We start from the raw sequence: 21891 nt of genomic DNA on the forward strand, positions 1-21891 counted from the left end.
TTATGTTGGGGAAACACTGAAAACAACCTAACCGTCAAAATTACATATGAAAATTACACTATAGCCATAAGCTGGAATTACACGTAGCCATTAAAAGTCATGTTCCAGATCAGACTTATTAGCACTGAAAATAATTAAAATATGCTTATGATGGAAAAGAGCAGGCAATAAAAAATATGTAGAGAATGATGTCATTTTTTTACTAACAATGTATGTATATTTAAGTTTTTATGTAAACATTTTTGTATTTATCCCCATAGTCTATCTATATCTGAGTAAAACCACCCCCTCTCTGGGTAGAGACTAGGGAAGAAGACAGCCCTTGTCTAGGAACTTAATCAGATCCTAAAGTGAAACCACAAAGCATCTGCTAAATCCTTGGACGTGTAAATACAGGCCTGGAAGCAGCTCTGGGGTAGCGTAGTCTTGCTTTGCATAAGAAAAATGGTAGACATTTGAGGGTGTTCTGAGTGGGCAGAGAAAGGATGGCAGAAGTAGGTTCCATCTGCCTCTGTTTGCTTTCAGTAAAGCCACCATGCAAGGGCCTTGACTTCATATTGTATGCGTGTGTATATGTGAATCAAGAAAAATGGCTGAATTCCATATTTAGGCTAATGTCCATCTGTCACTGAAGACAGAGTTACAAGTGCAAAGGATAAGAACTCAATGAAGACAGGAAATTGGGGAACCTATTGAATGAATGATCCCCATTGAGCATCATAAGTGCCAAGAGCTGCCAGGGGAGATGCGATGACCCACGTTTCTCATGGTGAAATAAATAAGCCAGGAGAAAACAAATACAAAGTGAATGTGCTGGACACCAAGTTGGGTCAAGCAGAGGTAGGGATTTGACTTATTACAAAGGGGAGAGGAAATGCTGACGGGTATAATAGGGTGCCCAGCTGAGCCAAGACAAGGCTGGTGAGCAAGGAAAACATAGTCCTTCCTGCAGTCCGTGTGCAAAGGCACTAGGGTATTGCTCAAATTCCAGCAGAGAAAGCAGACAGAGCCACAGGATAACACAGTAATGTGATAAGCTCACTCCCTCCACGGGGCCTTTGCCCATGCTGGTCCCTGCACAGGAATGCTTCTACATCATCAGTCTCCTTTACTACGTTCAGGCCTCAACACTAACGTCAGCCCTTAGAGAGGTTTCCCCTGATCCTGAGATTTAAAGCAGCACTCACTACATCATCACCCGTTGTCATTCTTTCACAGTGTAGTCACTCCCTGAATTACCTTGCTCACTTGTCTATTGTCTCTCTCTTTCCATAGGCGTATAAGCTCTGTTAGAGCAGGCATCTTCACTGTCCTCTTCATTAGAGATTTTTTAAACAAATGAATAAGCAGAAAGAATGACTCTTCTGGCTTAAGGCTAGGTAAATAAATAACATGTCTCAAACATGTCCAGCACAGCAGATCCTTAATAAACGGTAGCTTTATAATGACTATTATTTATAGATGTCATGAAATGTCAGAAGCCCTGACTTCAAGGCTTCCAACCCTTCTTAAGAGCAGGGCCCAGAGCCCAGGGCGGTAGAGGCTGAGCAGGCAACACAGGTGGAGGGGCTGAGGAAAGCCCTGGGGTGGTGGCTGCTGCTTGCCTAGGGGAGGAGCTGAGGGGTCTAGCGAGCGGGCAGCTCAGGAGGGTGTGGAGCGGGGGAACCATCAGGGTGGGGCTCCCGGGGCGTCCACAGGAAGCTGAGAGTCGCGTTGTGGGGGCTGAGCTTAGGAAGGAGAAACTCCTAATCTGAATCTTGTTTTAGTCATAAATTGATGTTGGCAAAGACGAGTTCCCTTCGATTTCAAAATTCCAGAGCACCTCTACTGAGCATCTACGATGTCCACTATGTTCAAAGCACTTGCTGCCCCCAGAGGAGGAGAGCGCTGAGCCGGCTGTGGCTCACACCCTTCAGGACACGTTGTTTCGGAGGAGACAGAGGTGGGACACAGCTAACTCTATGGTGTAATAACCCTCTACTAGGGATACCAATGGAGGTGGGGATGGCCTTACAAAGGATGCCTCATAAGAGACAGCAGGGCTGGCAAAGAGGGCGAAGGGGACCCTTTGGAAGGGGATCAAAACCATGTTGCTGACTGAACACACAAAACGCAAAGAAAATATGTTTTTTGGTGGTTGTGTGTGGGGTATTTTTTTTTTCACTGCTCTTATGTCAACAAGTTCAGGGTCACATTTAACTGGCAATAATATGGTGGGAAAAGATAATTTCACTATGATACGCTGCATGTCTGAGGTCGGCATAGCTATCAATAATTGTTTATTATCTTTTCAGAAACAAAATAAGCTGAAATTCAAGAACTGGGCCTGAATGACTATATCTGTGTGGCTCCCAAAGCTGAACCCCCTCCACCCAGTGGGCTTGGCTGGTCACGTGGTGCCCTTTAGTCTTGGTACAGTGGGGGAAAAACACCAGAAGGACTTGCTGTCTCTCAGCCCCACTTACTGCACTCCGGATTTTTTTTTTCTGCTTTTGCAAAAAACAATCAAATAAAAATGCTATCTTCCCATGATCAGAAAATATCTTCCATTAAGACTCTTTCTAAGACCTTAAATTTAAACTTTTGAAATTCTTTATTATCTGCTGCCCTTGTCACCAGCCTTTTTGAAATGGAGAATTTACCTTTAAGGAAAAATTTGCACTTTATTATAAGAATGGTAAGAGTCAAGCCTTCAGTTAACTCTCAAAAGAAACCCCACATGTTTGCCTTGTAATATACATGTAGCCGCAAGTATATTCCAAGAAAAAGAAGGCTTGAGATGCACTGACATATGGATTGTACACCTTTAAAGATGTCCCTGTTAGTAGGATTCTGAGTGTCATATGCTAAAGCTAATTGAAAGCGAGTTACAAAAAAAAGAAAACAAATGAAACAACATGGGTAAACTTTTACAGAATAAAAACATATCAAGCATAAAGAAGTCATCAAGCACTTACCACGTGTTCAGAACCACTCTGCATTTACCCAAGTATAGTACAGGCCATCTCTGGCGCTGCACAGAAGGTGTGCCCAAGTTCATTAGTAGGTTGTTTCTAAAAACAAAAAACAAAAGAAAAACAGAAACATTTCAGAACAGATTTCTTGTAGGCATACATCTTTGTTTCCTATATTATGTGTTAAATAGACTTTTGTGGGCTGGCTTAGCGCGTAGCCAGCATATTGTTTATATGGGAAGTATTACCCACGTTTCAGTGTATAGCTCAGTGGCTGGGACTCACCACCCGGCTCCCTTCCCCAAGCCCTGGAAAGAACCCAGGACTGCGGTGGGAGGGGCCAGATCATTGCTTTGGTTTCTGGGGTCTCTTCCTCTGAACTTGGCTCCTTGGGTGCTCAGCCACTCTGTCAGTTCTTAAGGAGAGAGCTGGCCCCCTTTGAGTTTGGGCCCACATGTGATTTCAGCTTTGCGACTCAGCTTCTCCTGTTGCAGGTTGAGTTGGGCCTTCTGGGCTCTTCTCTTGGACCCACATCCTCTCCATTGGCCCTCAGAAGTCCCAGGGCTCCACAGGCTGGTCCTGATAGGGATCAGAGATGATGCCAGCCCTTCAGGAGAGAGGAAAACCTCAGCTGGGTCAGTGGTCCGGGCAGGAGGTTTGCCAGGGTTCCTCAGGATAAGTAAGACAGATGAGGTCTGAGACCTCTGTGCTCAGCTTCCCACATCCAAGCAGGGAACCCAGCACTCATCCCTTCAGATGACAGGGAGATTCATGCACCAACCTGAGAACGAGAGGAGGGTCCCACCAAGGGACCTAGATGCCGCAGCTGTACCAACTATCATCAAAGACCTCTTAGTCAGCACCCAACACCCACTTTGAGGACAAGTTCAGAGGCAATTCCAAGAGTGGAACATCAAGTCACTCCTGGGTTCAGTGGGCATTCTCCACTTTTTCTGCTTTTGCAGGGCCAGGATGAGGATGTGTTGAAGGATTCTAGGCAGACTTTGTCTTGTTGGAGTCACGTGTTCTCCAACTGCCCTGCCATAAATGAGACTGGACCAATCGGAGGCAGAGATTTCCTTTGACTGGTTTCCAAAGTAGAGTCTGATCAGAGAACTCCAGAGTGGTTTCAGAGATGTAGGGGGAGGCATACAGGATACATAGAAAATTGAAAATCTCATTTAGTTTCACAAAGGGGATACAAAGTCCTGATACAGACTCAGGATACCAGTTTCTAAGTGTAGGAGTTTATAAATGAAATTGTTTTCAGCACTCCCAAAGAAAGGTAGAAAGGTAAACAAGAATTGTCTAAGTAGGAACCAGGGAAAACTGAGAAAGAAAGGCTGGTCCTGTTCAGGGTGGAAGAGGAGGATGGTGAGGAGCTCAAATTCAGTGCTATATTCAGGAGTAATTCAGAACAAGCTCAAATCCAGTCCTGGCAGGTACCAAATCCAAGAGAGCCAAGCAGGTAGGGAGTGGCAAGTCTGGGCAATATTTAAGCTACTGTGGCCAATCAGAAATCTTGACTAGATCAAGGAGGCACTGACACATCAGAAAAGATTCTACGAGGATTTATTAGAAGCTTATCCTAACCCTAGGGTTAAAAGCTGATATCTGCATGTTTTGATGTAGATCTTTCTTTAGAAACACTAAAAAAATAAATAAATAAATAAATCTGGTATTAACCTGACAAAAGGACAGACTCACCTGTTGGCTGGGTTGAAGTAGGCTTGATCCAGGCTCAAGGTCTGTTAGTCAGGCTAGCCACACACAGGAAGGTCGGATGAAAGCCACCACACAACACTATCACTAGTATCTAGGTCTGTATCTATCAGTGCAAGTATGAGTCATAGCTTAGCCATGAATTCTTTATAGAGCATCTCTTTCATAGTAAGAATTAAGTATATTAGTCATGGCAAAGGACAGAAACTAAACTCCAAACACTAAGGTGGAGAAAGAAATCCATGGGGTAGATAACTAAAAAGTGCATGGGTAAAACTTCAGGAATGGCTGGATCCAGGGACTCAAATGATATAATCCAGGATATGTCCTTCTTCATCTCCTGCTTTGCTCTGTGTTACTTTCAGTAGTTAGTTTATCATAAGCTTAAATAGTTCAGTCCACGTGGTGATAAGACGAGTGTTAGTACCTCCAGACTTACTTCTTACCTTTATTACTTCCTCTTCTAGTGGAATCAGAGTCCCCAATAAATTCCAGAATCCAGTTTTTATTTCCTCGTTTGATCTTAGATTCATTCCTGAACCAGTCACTGTGTCCAGAGGATTCTCTTACTCTGACTGGCCACACACATCACATCAGACAATCTCTAGCCATTCACATGGATTAAGTAGTAGGAGAGAAGTGGTTCTCCAGGGAAAACTGGCATACTATTATCAGAAGAAGAGCCCTGGATGGAGGATAGGCAAAACCGAAAGATTTTCACTGCAGTGAGTGATTAACATTCTATCAAACAGAGTCTCTCTGGCCTTGTTTTGGGCAGAGCTGCACCTGCAGGTGGCTAGTGGTTATTAATGCTTGGGTATGTTAAAATAGACAAGGGCTACAAAGTTGTGGTGTGGTAAATAAAATGTAACAGCAGGTCTTATATCTGTTTAATGTTAAGAGTTTTCACCAAGTGCTTTTCTCAAATATTATGTAATTAAATATTATTTAATTCAATGAGCTATATAAAAGGAAAAATTTATTATCTTCTCCATTACAAGGATGGCAAAATTGAGGCCCTGATGGCTTAAACAGAAGGCCCTCTTAGTAACAGGTAATCTGGGTTGTTGACAGACTTGCAGCAAAAATCCAGCCTCCATATCCATTAATTTTACTCCATTACAATTGCATCTGGGGAAAATATATTTCCAAATGTTGCAGGAGGTTTTGACTCTCTCCATGTGAGCTGATAGGGACTGTCATCTAATAAGACAGTATCCTTGAAAGAATAGTTCAAGGATAACCTCACTGATCAAGATAACCACGTGGATGTGTGTATGTATGACGTTAAGTCTGTTTAAAAGCTGCTTAGAGTGGGGAGGGAAATAGTTCAGTGGTAAAGTGCATGCTTAGCATGCACAAGGTCCTGGGTTCAATCCCTAGTACCGCTATTAAAAAAAAAAAAACAACTTAAATTAAAAAAAAATAAAATCTGATTTAAAAAATAATGGGAGTATTTTACTAGCTCTTAACTGTTAATACTTTTTATGTCTGTGTGCATTTATCAGTTACACAGGAGAATACTTATTTGGTAAAACACGGATCACTCTCTCACGAAATTGAGAGAAAAAAACTGAGCACTTATAAAAAGTAGCTTTGAGGGGAATGGGAATTTTAAAGTCACCTAATTAATTTTTTATGCAAATAACCAAAATAGCAGATGATATGTTTATACCGGTAACGGGATGTCAGGCAAAAATACAACTTGTGCATATTTAAAACACGCTGGTTTCTGTGGTTTATTAAGGTGGCTATATCACCATGCTCGTGTATCTGTAGGTGAGTGTTCCAAACACTTCCCACAACTGAAGAAAAGTTTCAGAGATTTGTAGTTAATCCATCAAGTAGAGGGCTTCTTGAAAGAGCCTAGCCTGTACCAAATCGGCATCTATGCCAAGAACAGAGACAAGTTCACAAGCGGTTCTATCTCCAGATGCATTCCTAGTTCCCTACCAGGAAGGGGCAATGAGCACACTGCTTAGGAAGGAGTTCACACTTCTATTGTCAACTCCAATAGTGCATTTACTTGAACTAAGTTCTCCTGCTTTTATCATAGTCCTGAGTGTTTAACATTGCATATAAAATTCTACAACTACACAGAAATGTCTACAACCTACTGTAACCCAGCAGGTACCCAAATTGAATGGCTACTTTTCACACTCAAATACTATTAAAGCTGGAGAATATTATTTAAATTATTGAGTCTTCTTGGCCATGCAACAGCAAGTTGAACCTTCATTAAAGAATATGTTCCTTTTTCTTCTTTGGACGGTGGCCCCTGTCAAACAAGGGGCTTAAGATGTTAGAACTTTCTAGGACAGACCTCCTCATAGGGCTCTTCTACAACTTTCAAGTTAGATTCTTCTTGAGGCAAACTCTTCACTTAGGTACCTTAAAGCACCTCCAGGCCCCCTCTACCCACAATGCTTCTGCTCTGAATTCTGCACTTAGCATGGATATTTTGAGTGGTTGTGCCTTTATAATAATAAACGGTCACCCCTTGGTATCTGTAGGTGGAGCAGGGAGAAGAGGGGAGTTGGTTCCAGAACACCCCCACCCCATGGATACCAAAATCCAAGGACACATAGTACAAACGGCCCTCTGCAGAATCCGGGGATAGGGGGGTCTGCTGTAAATGTCACACTCCTCACTTTGTATAATGACAAGGTTTTCAGCACAGAGAAGATCATTTCTGATTTCCTTTTTGGTGGGGAACATTTCTCTCTAAATCACCATGCTATCCCATTACCTAGAGGAAGCCATGACAACTGGGAAGGCTGAGTAGCGGCTCCAGTACCCAGTAGACATAAACAAGTAATACTTCACAACTAAATAGTGCTTTACAGTTTACAGACTCATCTGATTCTCTTGATGACCTATCTCCGTGCTTTGCTCTCATTCTACGTGGAAAGACTTTCTTCCAAAGCGTCTCCTTCAAGGTATTTTCCAAATGCTTCTGCATCCATGAAGCCTTCCCCAATGATGTTTCTTTTACTTGTGTCTAGATCATCCTGCACCCTTATTACGTAGATTGCATGATACGTTCCACTGTGAACACACTATGTACTGGTCTTCCCTCCTCTACAGATCGGGAAGTTCCAGGAAGGCAGGAAGCATCCTTTTTCCTTCTTTTGTGCCCACAGAATTTGTTGTGGTTTAGGGGACACTAAATATATGCTTAATTGACTTACATTTAATTATCCTCATAATGATGTTGGGAATTAAATGCTGTCCTCTTTTGCAGATAAGGAACCTGAGGATGAGAGAAAAAAATTACTTGTCTTGGGCATACTGGGAGAAGGTGTTTGCTAGATTCCTCATGTAGTCTTTATTACATGGCGTCTCGTTGCAATGAAACTGCTCTGGGGTTTTCAAGTTCCTGGTGGTAATGGGCTTCCAATGGCTCTGATCATATATGCAGAAATTACTAAAGTTAAACTTGAGCACATGTGACCTTTGAAAAATGATTGTTTATGACATTTCTCATAGCAACAAGCATTATCTTTGCACAGTAATATTACCTGGGATATTGTTGGGAACAGTGATCAATTCATAAGTCCACTCAAGAGATGCTTAAACTCTCTTTAAATTTACTGCAAATTTGTAAACACCAAGCTCCTTTTTCTTATTAAGGGAAAATTTACATATAACAAAATGTAGAGATTTTCAGTGTTCAGTTTGATGAGTTTGGGTTCTTGTACATAGTCTTTGTAAATACATAATTTCTTGTAAGTTTAAATCTGTGCATGTATGTGAGAGACTACAGTATGTCTTGGAGACAGAAAAGAAAAGGGACGAGCACAAAGAGATAAACCTGGAAAGACAGCATACAGACAGACGTGTGAAAGGGACCGGAATTGCTCACCAATTCTGACAGGGTAAGTGGTCAAAGAAATGACAAAATAAATGCCAAGCCACCTAAATAGATTTCTCAGAAAAAGAAACTAAGGATTTCTGAGTGATTCAGGGATGTGTGGGCAGAAAGGAAAAGGTTAAGTTTCTGAGATCAAAAGCAAGTTCCTTCCTTTGACAACCTTGTATATACACACAAAGATAAAAACCATTCTCATCAAGGAAAAAGCGAACTATTGACAGCTACAGTCCTGAAAAATAATAGGTCAGGAGGAATCAACCATCAGAATGGCCTCAGGAGCAAGTCTTACATCCTAGAGGCTGAAATAATACCTGCCCAGATTGACAAGGAGATACGGTGAGAGGCATTTGAGACTGAATTTATTGTCTAACATATGGACTTATGGAGTAGAGGGGTTTTTATTTTCTGTACTCTAAGCTCTTCATTTTTTAAACACACAACAACAAATTTTAAGTTTTTAATTCAACTGAACAAGTTAAGAGTAAATCATGTTTCCACATTTCATATCCTAAGTAACCAGATGGAGTTATGAAGATGTCAACGTTAAGGAATATTCCGGGAACACTGGCTACAGATTATATTACAGGATCTGAAAGTGTTTTATGACTCAGGACTTTCTTACCTTACCTGGGATGCGAGTTCCCTGAGTTGGCACAAGGCTTCTTATAACCAACCGAATCCTTTATATCACTTGCAAATTATTCTGAAATAGCCATAAGCATCTTGACAAGACAAACCATTACAAACTCTTAATTCATGACTTATGGAGAAAAGGTATCATCCCATCCAGATCTTAAGTTAGTAACTGTAAGACACACAGAGATGGTGAGTGTGTGAGGGTGCACGTGCACACCTAGGACAGGGCTCGGGACAAATATTCAAGCTGATCTGAATAGGTCAGATCAAGGAGCAAAACTTGTGTGTTTTGATTTTTTTTCTACAAAGCAGGGTTACTAGGGAGCAATAATAACCCTATCGTCACCTCCTGGGATCTCTCAACACACACATCACAGAAGTGATAAGATGAAGAGAGCTGCCACCAAACAGGACAGAGGCAGGGAATGACTTTCAGAACATGGTCTGGCTCTGCCCAAGCAGCAGTGAAACAATTTAGCAGGGCCAAGAAATGCATGAAACTTAGTTACAGCTAGGAGCTGTCTATCTGGTTTACAGATTATCCACCCTCTTTGCCGCCCCACACCATTCTCTGCCTACATTTTCTAAATATAAGCCTTGATCGGTCTCCATTAGTAGATAAGCAGTGAGTAGAAGTCAGCTATTATCTTTAGTTGCCAACCATTACTCCCAGCAAAAGATGGAATGTCATTTGCTTAGCTGTTGGTTTATTGAGTTAATTCGATGCAGGTTTCACTTTTCCAAGCTATTTTTACTTTACTCCGGGCCCCACCCTTTGAGACAACAGATGAGCAAAAACAGATTGTCCAAAGCCTTCTCCTTTTCCATGTCTACAATTGGACTTTCCAGAGGTGGAGGAGAGTGTTGCTGGGGGAAGAGACAGGTCTGCTTGAAGCCGGGGACATCCTAAGGAAGAAGGCATTCCAAGGATGAAGAATTGAAGGAGACGGTAAAGAGGATGGCCGGGGTTCAGGGACTGACTCACACTGAGAAATTAGCCGGTGTGAATGACACTGGCTTTATCTGAAGCCGAAGCCAAGGCCAAGGGACAGGTCAACACCAGGGATGAGAGTGGACTGTTAACAGTTTGGTCATGGTTTCTTTATACACAGTGAACGAGAATCACAGAGCAAGCAGCCCAATTGAAAGAGGAAGCTCCCTGGAGAGGAGCCAGTGGGGAAGTTGTGGGGTGAATGGCTAGGGATGGGTGGTGGGTGGCAAAAGGAATCAAGTCATTGGCTGGGTTTCTGAAGTCAGCCGAGACGGATGCCTCCCCTGTGCCATGGGAGACCTGGCCACGACATGATTGACTTCACACCCCGAGAAGGAGTATTTACAAGGAAGCCTGGCTGGTTTTGAAATATGAGGCCATGGTGTGGCTGACTGTACATCTTTGGGTATTTTTTCTGCAAGGCAATTACGTTAAGTGCTTAACATCAATCCCAAAAGGAAAAATGACGGCACCATGTTTGGGATGGGAAGGCTGAGGAAGGGGGTCTAAACTGTCTCCCTGCCATGAACAAATATGCACACACAGAAAATGAACCCTTCAGATCTCGAGTTCTGACAACAGGGCCAAAGAAACACAGAAAGACCCAAGAGCATGAGGTAATATTAGTCATGTCAACGATTGCATGTTGCAAACGCTGAAGGTGAGTGAAACTTGCCAAGTGTTAATGGAACTGCTGGAAACGGAGAAAACTGGGCACCTGCCTCGAGCCACCTGACCTGGCCCCACCCCATCTGAGCTGTGGCCAAGCGAGCCATCTCTCTCAATTTTCTTCTTTCCTGTTGGGTCAAAATAAAGGTTGCTCCTAAATGTTTTTCAGAACCTGGCCTGACCCCAGAGCCATTGACCGCCATGTGAAGGTGTGCTGGGCATCTGATGCCAGGGGAGGAAATGCCACTTGCAGGTGCAAATGCCCTGAGGCATCATAAGCCCTCATTTCAATCATTCCTCAGGTTGGTGCTGTCCTGTCACAGAAGGGTCAACATAGAAGGGACAGCCCAGCCACCACAGAAATGGGAGTCCCCAGGACATTTTACAGAACATGCACAAAAGGCTGATGTCATGTGAAGGAAATACACAAACATCCCAAATTGCCAGGGCTGTTAGCCCTGGAAGCAAGAGACACTGCTTAAGCCATAGGAAGCCCTCAATACATACACTGAACTTGTAAAATTGATTAAATAATTCTGCCCTTCAAGAAACAACAAATAATGGAGACCCAGCATATAGGGAATCACTGGGAGAAAAATATATTAATTTCAAAAGGGTCCAAGGAAAGAGCATAGTGACACAGAACAATCCCTTTGTATTTTTCTAACTTGTTGATAGACATTTGCAAATATATAGAAAAGTAGAGAGAATAATAAAATGGAACCTCCCTCCTCCGAATATTCATCACTCAGCTTCAAGCAATGTCAAAATATGACCTTCTTACTTTATCTGGTCCTATCCCTTTTTTTCCCTTGGAATACTTTAAAGAAAAATCCCAGATCTTTTGCTATTTAACCCATAAATATCTCAGAATATATTGATAAAGATTCTTTCATTTGCATTTGTTACAGAAATTTCTATCTGAAGTATTGAGAATTTAAAGAGAAAAATTAGGAGAAAAGGGCCTGAGGGAGGCAATAACTGAGAATTTGGGACATTCATTCTGCCTACCTGCTCTACTGTGAGGCCATTCAGTCTTCACTTCCTCAGCTTAAAGTGATTTCTTTTCCCTGAGAACTACCCCAGGACCCATGCATAGACCCCTAGAGGTAGCCTGGGTTGCTTCAAGGTAGAGACTTTGGGCCAAAGTGGGCCAATGAGATTCTCTCTGCTGGGAATTTGAACTTGGAAGCAGAAAGACAGAATCAGGCAAAACTCTAGACTGAAAGAAAAGGTCTCCTTAATTTTTCTGCAGAGAGCCCAGAAGCTGCCCTTCCCAAACCCTGGGAAACTTGGGAAGGTTCTTGGCCTTCCCAAAGCTTGGGATGGACTAATAAGTGCTTAGATTCCATGAAACACCCATAATCTTTCTAATAAATCCTGTTTTTGCACATTAGCTAGCCAGAACCTGACTTTCACTCTTGCGGCCAATAGAACTTTACTAAAACTCTCTCTAGAAGGATCCCACGGCCTAGAGATATCAGCAGCACAAGCACAAAGCTAGTATAATGATGAGAATGCTCTGGAACGAACTTGGAAGTCAAGCTCACTGCTGTCTCCCCAACACCTAGCACAGTGCCCAACACAGAGTTCCTTACCTGTTTGTTGACTAAATGGAATATTAATCTTCCCAATGGAGAGAAGATTGCAGAATCTGCCCATCACAGAACAAGTCTTAGCGTCTTACTAGAAATGTGGGTTTGGCTCTGACTGCCATTTTCTTTCTGTGCAAGTGAGTCACTTAACCTCTTTGGACCTCAGTTTCCTCATCTGTAAACTGGGGACAGTAAACTCAGCCAATCTTACAAAGAGGCTCAAATGAGGTCATGCTATATGAAAGTGCTTTGTAAACTGTAAATTGTTCACAAATGAAAGCTGTTATTATCTTTTCGAGCTGGGGATTCCATTCTGCCTACCTCACCCTGTTGGCCTGAGAAGCCCTTTAGGGCAAAAGTAAGTGATGAACTGTCTCCTGCATAATTTTTTTTTCCTGTTCCCATTCTAGGCACTTCTTTTAAGCTTGGTTCTACTTTGAGGACTCTGTTTTCTCCATTAAACTATGAGAAGCCTAAGAACTCAAAAGATTCTGTCTTTTTTCTAAAACCTATTGCTTCTTCATTCATCTCATTAGGTACTTGACTTTTGACCACGGTGACTGATCCAAATGTCCCTCCAACAATCAACTGTATAAGGGCTGTGGCTGGATCCATTTCTATCCCCCTCCTTGGGAGGCTCACTCACTCATCCAACTGGGTAGAGGTCTCTGTGGAATGTCAAGGAGACAGAGGAGCAAGGGAAATAAGTATCTGTCAACCTCAAGGCTTCCAGACTCAGCTCTCCCGACTGGGAGGCCACGAGATTGGCAAGAAGCAGATGGGCTGTCCCAGTGCCTGAGTCATGAAACAGCATGAACTTTCCCATTACCTGAACAGCCCAACACTTAGAGAACATTGCTGCATTGTTCTGTGCCCTCAGGTTCCCAGTGGCAGCCAACCCTGGGCCGTGCCAGCAAGCACAAGGCAGTGGTGATTCGTCTGCATGTACGGTCGTTCATCTAATTGAGTCCACTGGGACATCGTCTCATAAGGTTACTACTACCCAAGGAAGCAGGAGTGGGGCTGTGGGGGAAGGGGATTACATCATCATTATTATTGTTATTCACTTATCAGATGATTATTAATTATACTTCAATTAAAGGCTTGCACTCTTTACAAGCATGAGCTCATCAGCCTTCACAATGCCCAAAGGAGGTCAAGAACCAGGAGAGGACTGATTTGCTCATGAATGCAGCTGAATTGAGTTTCAGAGAGTTTGTGATCTTTTTTTTTCTCTCAGTCTAGCTACTGCCCACCTCTCTTTGGGGACCCCCAATTTCTCTGATGTATTGTAGACAGACATGCAGCCCACCCTGCCACTGGACACTATAAAAATGTCAAGGATTGAATTTTCCTTTCCCAACCTTTGTGTGGGTATTTAAAAAAAAAAAAAAAGCAAAAGAAGAGATGATTCATAACCAGGAGCTTCAGTGCAGCCCAATTGTCCCCAGGATAAAAGCGCCCAAGGAGGTAACTTCACAGTCGAACCATGAATTTCGATGGAAGCCCGTGCAATTCTTGGTTGGCTTCTGGCAGAGAAAGTGGGTAGGGCCGGGTTTTGGTAACCTGGTAGTCGTTCTATCACCAGAGGTCAAAGAACCGAGGTGCAGCGCAGAGAGACAGTAAATGGCGGGCGGGAGTCAGAGCTGTTCAGAAGGGGCTGAGCCACAGACAGATGCTCTGTGGAGGCCAGGCAGCCACAGTCTTGTCACTTATGCAGGATGAAGGCCCCGCCCCCCGGAACAGCATACCTGGGGCCCGCACCTCTCCATCCTAAGACGATCTAAAGCCATGGAATACTGTCAGCACCCAGCCAAACCGGGAGCCAGAGGAAAGGTTTCCTTTTAACCTCAGAATCAAATAGAAAAACTGCAGGGTGGGGTTGTTTGTTTGTTTTTCTCGGGGAGGGGGGTTGTTTTTCTTTTCTTTTCTTTTTTCTTTTCTTTTCTTTTCTTTTCTTTTCTTTTCTTTTCTTTTCTTTTCTTTTCTTTTCTTTTCTCTTCTCTTCTCTTCTCTTCTCTTCTTTTCAAGAAGGGGATGGAGTGGAGGGTGGAACGGAATCTCTTAGCAGGCAGGGGTAAGTACCAAACTGCTTAGAGGGCAGATGCCCCAACTCTGCAGCTGCCACCCCCAACCTGGCAACAGAGTTAATAAGACCTGAAGGAAATGGAAAAGAGAGATGTAGAGACCTGAGGCCAAAAGTGCCTTATCGTGAAAGAGATCAGCATTTTAGTTAAAGGAAAGGTTTACCGATTAAAAGGCCCATGAAAGAAACAAAGAAATAACACCTCCCCCGCCCCCCCAGCTAGCTGTCCTGGTTGGGTTGGGGGGTGGAGGTGGGCGTGGGGGGAGTTCTAGGGCTCTGTCTACAAAGGGTATGGGCTTTGCAGAGCATTCTGAGTAAAAGGAGTAAGGGCTTTACCATCCCATCCCCCATCGTTCCTTCCCCTTACCCAATGAGGCTTGTAGTGATCTAATCTGAAAGAGATAAGGCCCAATTTCCTCAGCTCTGGAGCTGATAAACACCCAGGCAACGACTGGCTCTGTTCACAGGACGATAATTAAAGCTCTCAGGAATCCAGCCAATACGGTGGTCAAAAGGACAAGGACAAACTCGTATTTCTCAGTGCCACTCTGGGCAGCTGTGAGCACCTGTCCTCTTGTTAGAATTTGACCCAGTGAAATTAGCATTACTATCATCCATGCCTTGGTGGATTCAGTTAGACCATATCAGCCCATGAGCAGTCTAGCTAGTATCTAACTGGCCGATCATAAGCACCAAACATGCCACTAATTTCGTGCTTCTTAGGGAGGCAAGATTCAGCAAAAATCAACACTGACACATTTTCTTACTGGTCATGGAAGGGTCAAAAATTCTAGAAATATATAATCCCACATTAAGGTGTGGTATCTTCTTTATTGAAAAAAAAATACATATGGTAAGTGTCTGACTTTGTTGCAGTTTATTGGTTCTACAGAGCAAGTTCTGTTCTTTGGAGTATTTGGAAATGGTGCAGTAATGTGTGCATGTTTTGAGATGTGCGGTCAAAGCAAAAGGAAAGAATATGTATGTCCATGTTCTCAGCCCCCAGAAATTTCTCAAAGGTAAACCCCATGAGAAGTTGGGGAAAATGGGGCAGAGATGGGGGACATCCCATGGGAAAGTCAGCATGCCTTCGCATGTTCCACTGAGACAGACGTGCCAACAGGATAGGGACAGTTCTCCATTTGAATCAGAGCTGATCCTGGTTGGGACGGAAAATGTGGCTGTGGGCACCTGCTGGTTCTTTCTCTTCCGCATAAGGAGGACATATTGTGAATGCCTTACTCAGATTAAGAGAAAGAGGCTGTGCTAAGATCTCAATGCTTCTCACTTGTTTTCTTTTCTTAAGCCCTGGAACCTACCTTTTTAAATGAAATTTTTCTTAGTGCTTAATTCTATAAAACAGATCAATGATATTTTACTAATATAAATTTATTTGGAACATTTCTATTTTTAACATGTACTTATCAATCACTAAGAACAGCAAGATAATGCTGATGAAAAGAAATATCTGAAGTGAGGTGTTACGCTTTGCTTCGTATCAGTCTCTGCATCCAAATGATTTCAGTTGTCTCTGGTTTGAAAACTGTTGTATTTCCAAGTAACTAGAAAATGTGAATTCACACAGAGAAGTAGATACAAATGGAAACTCTGTTTTTTTTAACAGCTCTTTTCCGAGTATACCCTTCAAATGAACTAATCCGAAAACTTGGGCAAGAAGTTGAAAAGATTTCAGTTTCAAAATTTAATCACAACAATAGTTAACAATGGTTTGCCTTTCTCCTCACAATATAAAAGTCAGCAGCAAACACCCAAACCTTCAAGTCAGTGCTAAAATACCTCTCGTAAAAGATGGTGCTTTGCCATGTAGTGACGCAGGCGCCGAAGCTCTGGGCCTTAGCCTTGTTCCATTAATTGAGTCTGTAGTAATGGCGCACAACTAGTACTTGAGCAGGACAGCACTGGCCTAGTTAAAAAACAAAACAAAACACTATCAACTCTTCAAATCAGTGACACATTTACAAGAATTTCATGTAAATTTACAAAAAAAGGTAGAAGTTCCTACTGAAGAATTAATTTGATAGTCCAAATGAATGCATCGATGGTCCTGAATGTATGGAAATCTGGTATATAAACATAGAAATGAATACTGTTCATTATAGTATTTTAAATGATTAAAACATAAATTTGAATCAGACTTGCAGAACTCCTAAAGAGCCTTCCAAGAAGTCAGTGTGTTCATTATGGGGTAGAGTTTGGATTCTGGATGGGAAGAGAGATGTGAATGGTAAGGGAGAGAAAGTGTCAGATTCTAAAAGACTTTCTGTACCGTGTTAAAGAGTCTGAACTAGATTCTGAGACTCGTGGACAAGGGAGTGACATAATCAGGTCTGCATTTTGGAGAAATCACACTGGCTGCAGTGTGGAAAATGGACTTGGGTGGAGGTGAAGGGGAGGGCAAGGAGAGAGAGAACAGACCAGAGAGGAGGGACTGTGGTCATCCAGGTGAGGGTTGATGGTGGCCAGAAAGAAAGTCATAGCACTGTGGCAGGAAAGAACAGGGGTGTAAATGTAAGAGTTATTCAGAGGGCGAGGGTATAGCTCAGTGGTAAAGCTGAGCAGGCAGGAGGTCCCGGATTCAATCCCAAGTACCTCTATTAAAAAAACAAAATTAAAAACCTAATTACTTCACCCACCAAAAAAAAAAAAAAAAAGTTATTCAGAAGGCAGAGTTGACAGGACCCAGTGACCCAGTCATTGATTAGATGGAGACTGCAGGATTGTGGGACAGAGGAGAAAGAAAGACACTAAATCCTCTGCCCTGGGCAGTGCAATGAATGAGGTTTCCACCATCGGGCTGGGAAATTCAGGAGGAAGAAGGTGGGGTGGGTGCAGAGAAAAGAAATGCTGAGTTCGATTTGTTTTGCTGTGGGTTTGTATGGGTGTTTTCTTTTTGTGGAGGGAGTTAATTAGGTTTATTTACTTATTTGTTTGTTTTTTAATGGAAGTACTGGGGATTGAACCCAGGACCTGTTGCATGCTAAGCACACACTCTACCACTGAGCTATACCCTCCCCCTAGACATGTTGAGTTTGAGATTCAAGTCAATAAGTCATCACTGAGTCCCTGCAAAAAACGATGTTAAGCAGAGTCCCACACACAAAGACATAGCAGGAGATCTATGCTTCAAGGAGCTTAAAACAAATATAAACAAATAATCTGATTATAAGGCAGAGGTGGCAGGCAATGCTTTAAGGAATGCGCGTATTTGTGGGAAATTAAGAGACAGTTCAGAGGCCTTAAAAGATGAACATAATTTGGTTTTCAGCCAGGAGAGAGAAAGACATCCGGGGAGGGGTAAAAACATGCGCCAGAGATGGAAGCAAAAAAAAAAAAAAAAAAAAAGCATGTGACATTTTGGGGGGAACTAGAATAATTCAGTTTGATGGGGCAGCAGGAAAGGCAGACCAGGGCAGATCACCAGGGAGAGCCTCGACTGTCATGCTTTATTGTGGGATCTGTTCTATACACGTGGGGAGCAGAGAAAGGCTTGAACAGGGAACAGCATGACGTCATGCACCCAAACCCCCTGAGGCATGGTTTGCTTCCTTCACTTCTAAGTCCCAGGACTCTGACTGCAGGGGCTGCTGGGAAAGTAATGTCATCTGTTCTCCCATCAATCTCCCCAGGTAAATGTCACTGTTAGTACAAAGGGAAATACCAGTGGTCACTGAGAAACCACTGCATCGGGGCCATGTGGGTGAAGTCATTCTGTCTGAGTCACTAACGCTGCTCTTTAACTTATTTTAGGATCTTTGGTTTGTGGTGTGGGGGAGGATTACTTGGCAGAAATTACAGAAGTAGCTATTACTCCATCTTGATTTGGGGAGCTTGAGCAGAGATTTCAGAAACTCTTATTTTACTTTTCGGTTTGTACCTCATTCATGTATTAAAAAAAAAAATCCTGATGTAATGAGGTGAAGCTCACTTCCTGTGTCAGGAGTCCCAGGAATGCCTGAAGTGGTTTTGTCATCAGAATATAAAAATCGAACTGTCCTCCCAGTATAAAGCAGACTATGGTTTGATAAATACTGTGAATGTAGAACATGGAAAGAGAAAAGAAAAAATAAGAAATTCAGGGCAGGCAACTCTTAATACCGTCGCAGTCCTAACCACTGCCAATGGAAAAACCATGAGAAATAAGTCCAAAAAGGCCAAGATTTTCCAAATCAAAGAAGTTTCTACAGGCTTCTCATTTTGTTTATTTTCTGTCTGGCTACATCAGACGATGACATACTTCATAGGTATATCTATGTTAGTTTTACATACAAATACATCTGCACACACTGATTGTCAGGAAAGTAACAAGAAAACCACTTGTAGTGTTCTATTTAGAAACTGTTCATTTAAAGGTACCTTAAAATTTTCAGATGGTAAGAAGTCCTATCCCATTTGAGATCTCTCCTAAAACATCTGGAAGCTTACATGGATTACTAAAACAATCCTAAGTTGGTAGTCCTAACCAAATGTATATATATTGGAGAAGGAAAGTGAGAAGAAAATTGGAAAGAGGTGTCATCAGAGACAGCCAATTAGAAATTACCACTGTCAGGAGGTTTGGCACAGAGAAGAGATGACCAGATGATCTCTTTCAAGCTAAGCCAAGCAGGATGGAACAGTAGACTAGTTTTTCCTATAAGAAGTTACAGGGGGAGTAAATATCAACACACCAAAAGTAAGTAGGAACATTCAGAAGATCAATAAATTCACTTTCTCCAACAAGTTCCAAATCATGAGTCAAAGTTTTTAACTTGATGTGAAGGGGTCAAAAGCTTTAACTGCCTTAGAGTTCCAAAGAGCTAGAGACAAAGATCAATGTTTTATGTCCCAAGACTTTTTGACTCAAATACAAGACTTAGGTAAGCTACCCAGGTGAGTCAGAAGTTATCTGATTTAACCAACCCTCATCCTCTATTTCTGAACCCCTTCCATTATTACCAATATGATGTGTTTCATCTAAGCTTTTTTTCTAATTTGCTTACAAAATATACATTTGCATAAATATGAATATATAGATGTGTTATACTTTGTTAAATGTTATTATATTGTATATATTTTTCTATAATTTGATTTTTTTTAACTTGTCAAATGTCTTAAGGATTTTTCCTTAGTGGCGTGTAGAGATTAACTTCATTTTTTTTTTTCTTGTATGATTTTTTTTCTCTTTTTAACTTTTTTGGAAAAACTGTAGATTCACAAGAAATTATAATTAAAAAAAAAAGTTCAGGGAGAATCTAGTGCACCCTTCACCCAGCCTCCCCTAATGGTCACATCTTAAGTTGCATTTCATTCATTTTATGTATACTCATTTGTGTGTTTGTAGATAGTTCTATGCAATTTTATCACATGTATATAATAAATTCTTCATGTAAGTAGATTTTACTTTTAAGACTTTGGATTCTTGTTCAAGTATACTCCTGGCAGTAATTTTTTGTGTAGATTCCCGAAGAAAGGGTTTTCAAAGTGGTTTTTTTTAATGGTCTTAGAAATTTATCTTATTAAAAAGTATTGGTTAGGGTGATTATCAAGACTGAAGATTTAGGATCTTAATCACATATTGTCCTTCTTAGATACACTCTTGTTCTTCAGTTGTTTATTCTATAAGTGTGGATACATAGAAAGAGAAGTAGATGGTTGGCTGGTTAGATAGATCTGAGTAGTCTTCCCCACTAGACTAAAACCCCCTGGGAGAATGGGCTATAGTCTCAGAAGTTTCTGTTAAACTCACCGTGTCCCTGCATGCCCTTAGCATGTGCCCAGTAAATGCCTGTTGGTTGGTTAGGCTGGTTGATTATCTGTTTATCGCTCTCTACCAGAATGCCCACTGGCTAAGCCAAGCTGCATGTCTCCATGTAGACATCTGCTCCCGGAAAACTCAAAACAAATCAAACAATTGCTAATACTACTCTGAATGTAACAAGCCATAGCAAAATATTCTTGTAAACATTATAAAAGCACCTAGATCTGTATAGCATGAGGAACTATGTTTGATACCTTGTAATAACCTTTAATGAAAAAGAATATGAAAACCAATATATGGAATATATGTATGCATATGCATGACTGGGACATTGTGCTGTACACCAGAAACTGACACATTGACTGTACTTCAATTTTAAAAAAAAAAAGAGAAGAAAAGCACCTAGCTGCTACAGTGGTAAGTTTTATAGAGGCAGCTAAGAAGATAGGTAGCTAGATCGTTAGTTCCAAGTTCCATCCAAGACAGTGGCAGTGTCCTACAGGACTCCTGGCAAATGTGTCCTGAAGATGAATGAAGCAAAAGATCGGAAAATAACCCACTGCTTGTTCATTATCCTGGGATCCTCCTGGGATGCAAATGGCGAGGTTTAAGCAAGGCCACATCCGTCTTACCTTTGTTCTTTTTCAGGACATTATTATTGGACTACATTTTTTAATTTCATTGAGGTGAAGTCAGCCAGAAAAAGAAACCAGAATATTAGCTATCCAATTGATTGTCATTTTAAAGGACATTGCAATGATTATTTCTCACCAAGACCGAAAAAAAAAAAAAACTCATAAATAGATAAGAACAATGTGGCAAAGAGAAGTTAAGCCTTTCTTTACCAAGCTTATCCTTCCTTTAACAAGGATCTCATATCCTACTACCTTCTTGAAAGCTCTGACCAAAATCAGTTTCTTGTGGAATATAGCCAAGGATGCGGAAGTCGCCATCAAAAATACCTGTGTGAGTCAAGTCCTACCTCTACCACTGATATTTCTATAACCCTGGACAAGTAATGGCACCTCTCTGAACCTCAGTTTCCTAATCCATAATAATGAATAATAAGAATCAGTTCTTTGCTTTGAGAAATAAAAGTAAAGTACTTAGCACAAGCTCTGACACACAGTAAGCATTCAATACATGTTAGACATTTATTAGTAGTAGTATTTTATACCATAATTTTTCAGCCTGTTTAAAGTATATTATAAACTGGAAACTCTCTATACGAAGGATTGCAAACAGTGATCTGTCAAATTGTATTATTTGTCAAATTGTGTTTGGCCAATATCAGGTTTTTAACATCGCCTGGCATTTATTCCTTATTTGGTTCCCACTCCCTGTTTTTACTGCTTGTTGCTTCACACATTTGCAGTGCTTGCCTGGTCCTCAAAGGCATCTGAGTTTGTGATGACTAATCTAAACTTTTGATCTTGTATCCTAAGAGTTCAAAAGAAGAGAAAGAAAGATTGGTAAGTAAGTCAGACAGAGAAAGACAAATATCGTGTGATATCACTTAAATGTGGAGATGAATAAATAATACACCTGAACTTATTAGCAAAACAGAAATAGACACATAGACATAGAAAATAAACTTATGGTTACC

Source organism: Camelus dromedarius, chromosome 13 (assembly GCF_036321535.1).
Source record: "Camelus dromedarius isolate mCamDro1 chromosome 13, mCamDro1.pat, whole genome shotgun sequence".
Lineage (NCBI taxonomy): Eukaryota > Metazoa > Chordata > Mammalia > Artiodactyla > Camelidae > Camelus > Camelus dromedarius.